This window comes from Onychomys torridus, chromosome 13, assembly GCF_903995425.1.
Source record: "Onychomys torridus chromosome 13, mOncTor1.1, whole genome shotgun sequence".
Lineage (NCBI taxonomy): Eukaryota > Metazoa > Chordata > Mammalia > Rodentia > Cricetidae > Onychomys > Onychomys torridus.
Genome location: NC_050455.1, coordinates 12,240,759 through 12,253,071, shown reverse-complemented (window position 1 = coordinate 12,253,071; position 12,313 = coordinate 12,240,759). Strand labels below are relative to the sequence as shown.

The 12,313-nt window shown below is 36.3% G+C and overlaps 1 pseudogene; it reads left to right on the top strand.

Moving 5' to 3' along the window:
* The first annotated feature begins 8,075 nt into the window (after positions 1–8,075).
* LOC118594945 lies at positions 8,076–9,155 on the top strand (annotated as a pseudogene).
* Positions 9,156–12,313: the final 3,158 nt, after the last annotated feature.

The window sequence follows — 12,313 nt, the reverse complement described above, 5'->3', positions numbered from 1 at the left end:
ACTTCCTGAGTTGCATTATTAAGCTATTTATTAATGCTCTTTCTGACTTATTAAAAATGGAGGCACTTGTTTAGAGCTAAAATTTTTTTCTGGAAGACTGCTTTCAGAGGTTTTGCTGTGTTGTATTCTCATTTTCATTTAGTTCCAGGAAGTACTTTTAAATTTCTTTCTTGATTTCTTCTTTGATGCATTCATCATTCAGTAATGAGTTGTATAATTTCCATGAGAAAGTTTTACTTTGAATTTTAAGTTTTCTTACATTGTGGTCACATAGGATACAAGGAGTGATTCCAATCTTTGAATTTGTAAAGACTTGTTTTGTGTCACAGGATGTGGTCTATTCTAGAAAAGTTTCCCTTTGTTTCTGAATATAATGTGTATTCCTTAGTGTTTGGATAGAATATTTGTAAATATCTGCTAAGCCCACTTGATATATGATGCCAATTATTTATGATATTTCTCTGTTTATTTTTTGTCCGGATGACCTCTCTATTATAGAAGGAGGGTTGATGTTAATCTATCTGTGTCTTTAAATCCAGTAGTAGATTTTTAAATAAAACTAGGAATCCCTGAGTTCATTGCATATATATTTAGGATAGTTATGTCCTCTTGGCTGCTGTTTCCTTGATTAGAATGAAATGTCCCCCATTAGCTTTTCTATCATAGTCTGACATCTACATTATCAGATATTAGGACAGGGAAGCCTGCTTGTTTCTTAATCCCATTCTGATTGTAGTACTTTTATCCAACATTTTACTTTAAGGCAGTACCTAGATTTAAAGCTAAAATGAGTTTCTTGTAGGGAACAGATAGATAATTCTTTTCCTTGATCCATTCAGTCAGTCTATGTCTTTAGATTGGACAATTGGGGCCATTAATGTATTTACTAATTGTGGTCATGGTGTTATTAATTTTTTATGTTTATATTCTCAGTGGTATTTTGGTTTTTTAAAAAATAATGTGGCTTTGTATTTCTTTACACAGTCTCTCTACTATGCTCATCTCTCTCTTCAGCAAGAAATAATGCTTCCTGAACTTTCTTTAGGTTTGGTTTGTAGGATATAATCCTTTTCAGACTGTTTATGTCATCAAAAGTTTTTCTGTCTTCTTCAATTATTTCAGATGGTTTTGCTGGGTATATTATATTAGTTTCACTATCGTAGTATTTTAGGTCTTAAGATGCATTGCTCAAGACTCTCAGGCTTTTAAAGTCTTCACTGAGAAATCAGCTGTTCTGATGTTTGTTTGTTTGTTTGTTTTCTCTTGAAGCTTTCAATATACTTTCTTTGTTATATATACCTTATGTTTTGTGATATGCCATGAGGAGTTTCTTTTCTGGTCTTGTCTATTTCATGTGATCTGTGCTTCTTGTATTTGGTATTTGTATGAGTGTGTCTTTCCTTAGTTCAGGAAAGTTCTGTCTATGACTTTTTTTTTTTAATTTTTCAAGACAGGATTTCTTTGTGTAATTTTGGTGTAGACCAGGCAAGCCTTAAATTCACAGAGATCCTTCTGGCTCTGCCTCCAAGTGCTGGGATTAAAGGCATGTGCCACTGCCACCCTGCTTGTCTATGACCTTGTTGAAGACCTGGTGTATGATATAGTCTTGGGTTTCTTCTGCTTCTATACCCATAAATTCTAAGACTTGGTTTGTTAATAGTGTCACATACTTATTGTTTGTTCCTTTCCTGTGTTCTGTATTTTGCTTGATTCTTTCTACTTCTAAGGCTTTCCTTTGAGTTTTCTAATTGTGCTATTGGGTTTTAATTCCTCCTTGTTTCAGTTTGTGTCCTCTTCAGTGTTTCCATCTAATGATTGAATTCTGTTCTCAAGTCATGGATTGTCTCTGTCATTTCCATTAGCCTTATGTCTTATCTATGGTTTCTATTGTTGCAAAGAGACACCATGATCATGGAAACTCTTATACAGGAAAAACATTTAATTGGGGTGGCTTACATTTTCAGAAGATTAGTCTGTTATCATAATGGTGTGACATGGTGATGTGTAGGCAGACATGGTACTAGAGGTGAGAGTCCTACAAATTGATAGGCAAAAAGTGGTCTGAACCACTGGGCATGTATTAAATATATATGAGACCTCAAAGGAAGTGTGTACAGTGACACACTTCTTCCAATAAGGACATGCCTACTTCAACAAAGCCAGACCTTCTAATAGTTCCCTCCTTTAGGGCCATTTTCTTTTAAACCACCATATTTTCTGTGTGTGGGTTTTTCTTTTTTGGGAGGGGTGGGGTGGGACACCTCACTCAGGCATTTGTTCTCCATATGTTCTTCCTCCTTGATTTCACTGAGTTGTTTTATGTGTCTTCTTTAAACTCTTTGGATTCTTTGATGAAGTTCATAATTGTTCTTTTAAATTCTATGTTCTAGATTTCATCTAGAAAATTCTTATTGGTATTGGCTAACATTTCTGCAGAACTGACAGAATTTGGAGAAAAATGCTGCCTTGATTTTTTAAAATATATTTTTGGTATTTTTGCAATGAAATCTGGGCATGTGGATTTCCTTTGTGGGTTCTGAGCCTGTTCCAGATTGGAGAAGAAAAGAAGGCATGAAGATTGATTGGGTCTATCAGTTGGAAATGTCATGGGTGGAATGAAGTCAGGTGACAGATTGGGCTGATATTCAGGATGTTTCCTGTTCTAAGCCTGGAGTATGGAGTAGATCTGTCTGGGTAGAAAGATTGGCTGTGGTGTGGTGTGAAAGAGGTCTGTTGTTTGGAGGATAGCTAGGAAGGATGCAGGCCCAAGCCTAGAGCTCCTCTGCAGTGAAAGAAAGGAAGGCCAGACTAGGTTGGTGCAGTGCTTGTGGGACCCAGGCTAAATTTGGTGAGTTTCAGTGAAGTTATGAATGGGGCAATCAAGCATGTTCACTCACCAAGACAGAGCCTGGAGGAGGACATGAGGTATCTGAGTACCAAGCAAATAGAAGCACTGTAGGAAGGATCTTTGGGTGGTTGCAGATAGAGGATGTCCCAGTGAAAGCCTAGAGCTTGGGAGTTGTCATCAGAGTAGATGGGGTTCTGGAATTTGGGACTTTGTGGAAACCCAGACTTCAGCTGTTGTGCAGGCTCCAGTAGCCAAACCAGAACTATGTTAGAGCATTGATTATGGGACCCAGGCTAGCTCTGGCAGGTTGCAGAAAAATGAGGATGGGGTGGTCAGGAGTGCTTACCAGGCTAGATTCTGGAAGATGATGTGAGAAGTCTGGATATGGAGTAAAATACCCATTTTTTACACCACTGTGCACTCATGGATATTTATTTTATATTGTGAGTTAGACACTAGCACACTTTTATTTTGATGCTCAAAGTATTACATTTTTGGTGATGCCTATAATTCCTCTCCAGCTTGAAGACTATTTTACATAAGCTTCTGTGGTTTTTTTTGTTTGTTTTGTTGTTTTTGACATACCCTCTGTCTTAGTTAGGGTTTCTATTACTGGAAAGAGACACCATGACCACAGCAACTTTCAAAAAAGAAAACATTTAATTGAGACTGGCTTACAGTTTCAATTCTATTATCACTATGGCAAGAAGCATGGCACCATGAAATAGTTATGGTGCTTAAGAAGGAGCTGAGAGTTCTACATTTGGATCCACAAGCAAAAGAAAGTGAACTGTCTACCACCCTGTGCATAGCTTGAGCTTAAATGAGACCTGAAAGCCTGTCCCCACAGTGACACACTTCCTCCAACAAGACCACACCTATTCCAACAAGGTCACACCTTCTAATAATGCCACTCCCTATAGGCCAAACATTCAAACACATGACTCCATTAGCCATACCTATTGAACCACCATACCCTCTGCACTGTTTTTTTTCTACGTGTGTGTGTGTGTGTGTGTGTGTGAGTGTGTGTTGTGTGTGTGGTTTTTTTGTTTGTTTGTTTTTCTGATGCTATACACTGTTCCAAACAGATCCTACATACATCCTCAAAGCCAGTGCTTCTCCCAGGAGTGAGGCTGGTCCTTTGGCTAGAAAAAGCACTAAAGAGAGTAAGGGCTGCATGATAAGTAGACTTGTTGCTAATGTTATGTTAGATATGTTACTTTTAGTTCTCAGTGTGAGGACATATACACATTTGTGTATTAAGTGACACACATTCACATACTCATCATTATTTCCAAATGTTACTATCTGTGTCTAGATGAAACAAAATATTAATTCCAACATACTAATATCTCCATTAATATGATGCCTCCATGTCAAATGGGTCATTTATGTCCCAGCGATAAAACAAAACAAAACAAAACAAAAACCCTAGGTTCTCACCAACTTTTACCTATATATTCAATAGTTTGGTTCCAGCACTTACTCAGCCCAATCATAGCATTAAAGTATAACCCACAGAAAAGGAGTGGAGCAGCCAGGTTACTGTCCTCTCGTACAGGTCTTGCTGCTTTTAATATTACATAATTCACTTATCTACATTGTTAATTCATGTTTCCTTCTGCCTCTACCAATGGTGTTAGCTCATGCACTTGTAGCAAAGGTTTATTATTTGTTCAATCTGAGTTCTACTTTGCCATTATATAATCTCATGTATTTCCCTGTAGAGTAACACACTAAGCAGTTTTCTTGTCTTAAAAATTCATTCTTTCCCATGTTCTCAAACTACTTTGCAGCAAATCCTTTGAAACTATCTTTTTTCTTTTCACAGAACATCATATAATTCAAATTCCAAAGTATTTCACTTGCTTAGACCATCTTTTTTTTACTTAATAGTAGGCACTTAAGTTTCATATAGATCTACTCTTGATATAATAACTATTTTCTTTTTATTGTTGAATTGTATTCCTTTGTTAAAATGCACATCAATTTATTCTTTTTTCTATTGAAGGAGACCTTGACTGCTTCATTTTTAGCAATAATGAACAAATAACACTGTTACAAATATTTTATTTTTGTCTAAAGACAAATTTTTAATTCATTTGGAGAAATACTTAAGAATAAGATTTCTGGGCCATATGGTAAAACCTTTTTACTTGTAAGAAACTGCCAAACTGTCTTCAAGAAGCCATCCGATTTTACATGCCTTTTAGCTATGAATAACAAATGTTCATTTGCTTTGCAACTTTGCCAAGTGGTCAGCTTGTCTGGTTTTCAGCCATTCTAAGTGGTGTATAAACCAGAATTCACTTAATAGTAAATGATGTCAGCCTTTTATGCACCTTTTTGTCGCTTGTTTATCTTTGGTCAGTTTTTTATGTTATTTGCCAATATCTTGGATTTTTATTGTTGAGCTTGGAACTCGTTATAAATCTCACTATTTCTTTACCTCACATATATTTTTTATATATTGTTTCCTAGTCTTGTTTTATCTCTGTTTAATACAGTCTTTGTCAGAGCACACATTTTCACCTTTAACTCAAACAACTCCCCATTTTTTTCTTACATGGATTGTGTTTTCTCTGTCATAGGTAACACATCTTTAAACTCAAGGTCACAAACAATTCTCCACTTTCTTACTGATGTTTTATAGCTTGATCTGTGATCCATCCCTGAATTGATTTCTGTGGAAGGCATAAGGTGTTTTCCCCCTCCTTCTATCCTCTCCTTACATGTACATATATTATGAACAATGACTGTTGAAAATATTATTTCCCTCATTGAAACACCTTTCAAACTTTCTCAGTGATCACGAGACATAATTTAATATGTATATGCAATGAACTCAGTTGTTGAAAAGATGGAGGGGTATAAGGGATGCCATGGGGAGAAATGGAAAGGGGAAATGGTGTAATTATATTCTAATCTCAAAACATAAAAGAAATAATTTTTAAAAGATGGAGCTAATGAGGCCAGCACTGAAGTGAAATCTTAGATAAACAATTTGGATTCATGCAATGTGTTAGACAATGTATCTCTCAAGGGTGGGAGCACTCCAGACTTTCCCTCCTGCTGATTTTCAGAAATACTCATTGTTTATAAAGAGAAAAATGCTCTAAAATATGTAATCATATGAACCCAACACCACAATACACATTGTGAAAATTGTGGGTTCTTTTCCCCCGTCCATATAAAAAGTAAAATAAGCAGTTGAAAGGTGGTTTTGTCTGGGCTGTGTCAGTAGACAGAGTACTATTAAATTCAGTGGAAGTATGTTGTCTATTTCTAACAGAGAGCATGAATTCCAGGAGGCTTTTAAGACTATAGTTTGTCATGTTAACTCCTGAGGGAAGGAGAAAAGATGCCCTGAAGAAATAGCAGTCATTTAAAAAAAAAATGATTGGAGATGGAGAAACAGGTCAGCTATCTAGTGTGTGAAAAGAATGCAAAATAAAAAACAAAACAAAAAACCTACAACAATGAAAACCCATAAGGTGTGATGAGTGCTCTTGTAATCCCATCACTGGGGAGGTAGAGACAAGTGGATTCCTGGGACTAGATAGCCACTCAGTATAGCCAATTTGATGAGTCCCAGGTGGGTTAGAAGCCTTGCCTCTAAAATAGATGGAGCACACTTGAGGAGCACTAACCAAGATTATCCTCTAATCTATATACTCTCTCTCTCTCTCTCTCTCTCTCTCTCTCTCTCTCTCCCCCCCCTCCCTCTCCCTCTTCCTCTCTCTCTCTCTCTCTCTCTCACACACACACACACACACACACAAACACACACACACACACTCCCCCACATATACACCACACACACAAACATGCACACACATATAAAGACTAATTATTACTGCTGGCTTTGGCAGCCATCTCCAGCCCCAGGGTGTAGAGTAAGAGGCAACTTCCTGTACTCCATTGACTAGCTTCTGCTTCTGCACCACTTCCTGAATGAAAATGTTTATGATCATCATGATCTAATGTTCTTCATAACCCCAATACCTACTTCATGATAAAAATAACAGAACCAGAAATTCCTGCCCAGTAAATAATTTAAAGACAAGAATTTTAGTCAAAACATAAAACTTCTTTTCAAAGTAAGTCATTTCTATTTAAAAGTAAATAAAGACAGTGCCAGTCCAAGATCTGGTTTGTCCCAGAATTTCACGAATTTTGAAGAATGGTTACATTGATATTTGTCTCTGAAAGCATCATATGTCCCTACTAAATGTACAATAGACACAAAACAATAGTAGGGAAGTTTATACCTCTGAATCCTCTGAATTCATAGAACCCTCCTTGGAGTTCAGATCAATACCACCAAATGCCTCTTTTATTAGGTATGTTCTTTTATAATTTTGTGAGTCTGTCAACTGTTTCATTAATATTTTAACAGAAAGTAAATGTCTTGAGGTTCTAAATTGTCATAAACTACCCAGCTTCACTTTGCTGGTTACTATGGCATTAAAGTCATTTGATAGTAGTACAGAAGACTCTTGTCTGTGCATAGCTTCTATTTTCTCCTTATCCATAATGTAGACAGGAAAGATCTATAAAATCTAATGTTAATGGCATCGAAGATTTGAAAAGGCATTTTAGAAATCTGTGTACATTTTTATATTCTAGATGTTACTCTTGGTGAAAAATACTTTGCCTCTTTCTCCCCACAAACAACATCACATCAGTATTTTTGAGTTTTTTTCATAGTTCTAAAATCTGGGATCCTCTTTACAAATTGATAAGGACAATATTAAGATAGGAAGCATATGAATAGCATCTGCAAATACATTCTTCTCAGAATAAATTCTGCTAGAATTGCTACTATATTAGAACTGTGTTGCAATAAAACATGTCTTGTATGAATTATACTTGATCTATCACTAAGAACTGTGTATATGAGAATGTGTGGAGTGTATAAACATGTGAATGTGTCTGTGGGAGAGTGTGCAAGTGTAAATGTGTGTATATATCAGAGAGAGAGAGAGAGAGAGAGAGAGAGAGAGAGAGAGAGAGAGAGAGAGAGAGAGAGAGAGAAGAGCAAATTTTATTAGGAAATCAAAGTACGCATTGTTAAAAGCTTTCTAATAAATGTCTGCACGTTAACAGGAGCCCCAAATTTGCTTTCTAAATAGACATGGTATTTCAGAAACATGTCACTACTGAAAATGAATTTAAATGTATGCACAAAGAGATTTTTTTCGAGCTAACACAGCAAGGCAAGATGGTGGCGACCAAGAGGAAGCGGCATGGGGGCTTGGAAGTTCAGGCAAAGAAACCAAAAAAGAGCCGGAAAGATACCCGGCAGAACCAGCTAAGCCAGACGCTGTGGTGAAAGAGGTGGAGGAAGAAGATAGAGATCACATTCCAGGTCCTGTTTGCAAGGGCAAATGGAAAAATAAAAAGCGGATCCTCATCTTTTCTTCCAGAGGAATAAATTTCAGAACAAGACACTTAATGCAAGACTTGAGAATGTTGATGCCTCATTCTAAAGCAGATATTAAAATAGGCCATAAAGATAAATTATTTGTGATAAACAAGGTCTGTGAAATAAAAAACTGCAACAAATGCATCTACTTTGAAGCTAAGAAAAAGCAGGATCTCTGTATGTGGCTTTCAAATTCACCTCATGGGCCGTCTGCTAAATTCTTAGTTCAAAACATTCATACCCTAGCTGAACTGAAGATGACTGGAGACTGCCTGAAAGGTTCTCCGCTCCGCCTTTTGTCTTTTGACCCTGCTTTTGATGAATTGCCACATTATGCTTTGTTAAAAGAACTCTTTAATTCATATCTTTAGTACACCACGGTATTATCCCAAGAGTCGGCCATTTGTGGATCACGTGTTTACATTCACCATTCTGGATAACAGGATATGGTTTCAGAACGTCCAGATTACAGAAGAAGACGCTGCTCTAGTGGAAATAGGACCCCGTTTTGTCTTAAATCTCATAAGGATTTTTCAGGGAAGCTTTGGAGGACGAACTTTATATGAAAATCCTCATTACCCGTCTCCAAACATGCATCGGCATGTCATAAGGTCCATTACAGCTGCAAAGTACAGAGAGAAACAGCAAGTCAAAGATGTTCAGAAACTGCGGAAGAAAGAACCAAAGACTATTCTTCCACAGGATCCCAGTGCAGATGCCTTCCATATACCAGCAGAGGACAAACCAGTGGAAATACAGTGGGTGAAACCAGAGCCCCAAGTAGATCTGTCAGTGAGAATGAGAAGGATTTACAAAAGGCATCGGAAACTGCAGCAGAAGATGAACAGGGGCAGTACAAAGAGAATCAGTGGATAATTATCTTTTTTAGTTACTAGATATTTATTTTGTATTCCACGTGTAAATACTTTTAGTATCAAGAACTAGCTATGTCTAATGAAGGTACCATTTAAAAGAAAATCAAAATCTTAAAGGCAAAGAAAAGATTTTTTTTCTCATGTATTTACCTTGAATATAATTAGACCAACCATAAGGCTGCCAGAGTGACCACGTGTTCTCCAGGTTATTGTAAACGCCATTACTTCTGCTCTTGTTCTCTCTGTGTGCATCTGTGTTGATGTGTAAGTAACTGTTGTGAGTCAGATTCCTCCATCTTGGACATGAGTGTGACTACATTGAAGTAGAGCAGGGACTACTACAGTAGATGCTCATGAGGCTGTCCTGTTAACATTCCATCTTGGATACAGTGGGGAGGCTCATGAGATCTTCACAAGATCCTAAGGTTATATTTGAGGTATTCAATCAATTGATAGGGAAATCTTTGGTAGTGTACCTGTGCACAGGTCACTCGGGAATCCAGTGGTATAGATTTTCACTATTCATCCATGCTGTGAGGGGAATTCTTCAGTGGTGCTGTTCCCTGTATGTTGTTCAGGATACTTCTAATGGTGTAATTGTCTTGGAGTCACTCATGCTCTAACAGGAAATCCCTATAAACTTAATGGTTTGCCAAGCTCACCTTGGATGAAACCCCTTATTGTTGGTTTATGCCCTTTCTATGTGTGGTAAATTAAGGCTTCTTTATGTCTCTTCAAAAAGTCATACATCAACAGACTAGTTATGAGTTGGTGGTAAGGAGTCCTTTTTTTCCCCCTTTTCTATTCACTTTGACAAGGAATTATAGGGCAAGATTAGTCTCAGAAAGGTCTTTGGAAAAACCTTCAAAGGCAATTACTGTACAACTTATTTTCTTAACTCCAAAGAGTTAAACAATGTGTCCAAAACCACTGCATGTACTCTCACGGTGCTGCATACAAGAATCCATACAGTGGGCAAGTTTGCATATAAGCAAGTATAAAAAGCTGCAATTTACAAATTCCAGAAGTCAATCAATTATTTACTTTGTGTTATTTACTTTGTGTTCCTTTTAATTTACTAGCTATACCAGTAATTATCTTGTCACTGAAATATGTCAAATAATCCGCATTAGTTTTTAGTGAGAACATCATAATTAAAACATTTTATTTTTGATAAAGCTAATGTAATAATAATTTATCTAGTTAATGGACTAAGTAAAATAGAATTAAAGCTGATTTTATTCCTAATTAGACAGAATGGATATTAAGGCTAGAAAAGGTACTTCACCAAGATACATGTAACTAACTGCACTCTCATTGGATCTGAGAACTAAATTGTGATGTTGGGGAATATTATTTTAAAGTGTGTTGCCTTTTTCCTATTGCTTTTGTTAACAATTCAGAAATGTGTTTTATTAGATAAAATTAACCTGCAAGCAGGAGGCTGAGGCAGCAAGTAGCTGACAGAAAGTGGTAAGGAGGAACCACTTGTAGCAAGGAGTTTTTAAGCAAGGGCTGAGAGAAGGACGCTGGATTTTTGGAAGACACCAGCAAAGGGAGAAGGTTAGCTACTTGATATTCAGCCTCTCTGAGTGAGCAGAATTCTATCTCAAACCTTAAATTCTGAGTTTTTTAGATTTAGATAAAGTTTCCCTTAGTAGCTTTGAAAGAGTCAGTGCCTGAGGGAACAGAATTCCCTCAGGCTGCAACCCTTGCAGGGGAAGCCAAAGGGGCAGCCACTGTAGATAATAAAAAATAGTTAACAGCACTGTGAAACACATTGTCTTACATACTCTAGAATTATACAAAGAACTATTGAAATTCACTGTGTCTGAATCATCCCCAGTGCCAGGCAGTTGCTTTTGCGAACAAATTGGAAGTTGTTGTGTTTTGATAATTTTAGCAAATTGGTTGAAAAGAAATTAAAATATTCATTTGCAAGACCACAGGTTAGAAAATGCCTCCTGAGTTGTAATTCAGCCAAATATGAAAATCTGTCTTTAGAATCAAAATACTTTTCACTTTGGCAACAGAAATTGCATAATTATAGCTATATTTTTCAAATACATATTCCTTTTAAAATGTTTTCTCTCATTTGTAGATCCTAGATTTTATATCATTACATAAAATTATGTGTGTATATATGCCTTGAACGTACAAGCAAACCAATAAAGGAGATTAGCAGAGGGAAAAGAGAGGTCATGGGAGAGAACACAGCCAAGGACAGTATACGTTTATAAGAAAATGTCTCTATGAAACCCAATAAGATGTAAAATGAGTATATACTAATAGAAAACAAAACAAAGCAAGGCTGTGATAAAATAAAAGACATCACTACCAGAACTTCAGATGTCCCTATTGCATCTACTTTTACCTTCCTAAAAAGCAGTGACTTTGGATTTTGTTTAAATAGAGCTAATTTGTTTACAACTTATCACATGAGTATGTATAGTTGGTTGTAGTGTCTTGACAAATTTGTGTGTGTTAGGTGGCATTAAACATACATTCTTAATGTTTAATTATGTTTAATGTTTTCTTTTCATCTTAGATGCCTTTGAAATGTAGTTCATTTCTCGATTTTTCTATAAAAAATATGTATTAATATCTGTAGACAGCCTACTTCTGATAACCAGGATCTATCAAAGGAATAATCTAGAAAATTAGAACAAATATATTATTAAAAAAAAACATTATGTAACTCATCCTTTAAGTTCAATGACTTTTAAAACTACTTTTAAGTTAGTTAACCTTCCAAGTCCTATACAGTCAAGTAAAATTTTTATGAGTATTCATTTACTGATTTGTTTACAGTGTTTTAAAACCTTCAGCACTGGAGATCACATTTCATTCGTCCATCTGAAATAGTGGGAATCAATGTAATGAGCTGGATTGTTACAGGGGAGAGTCCATGAGATAGAAACCCTGTCTTCTTTTCTCAGAATAACCCCTCCTGTCTCCATGACATACGTACCAGCACCACTCTGTGCACCAAATAATAGGAAAACATATATTTGTTGCTTTTATCTTTAAAATAAAAAAGTTCAAAAATGTGAATAATTTAATATCTATTTTAGGTTCCTTAGTGCAAGACCTGATACACATTAAGGGATGCCCACCCTGTCTTAGTAGAGCATGGTCACATTTGGGTCTTATTGAATA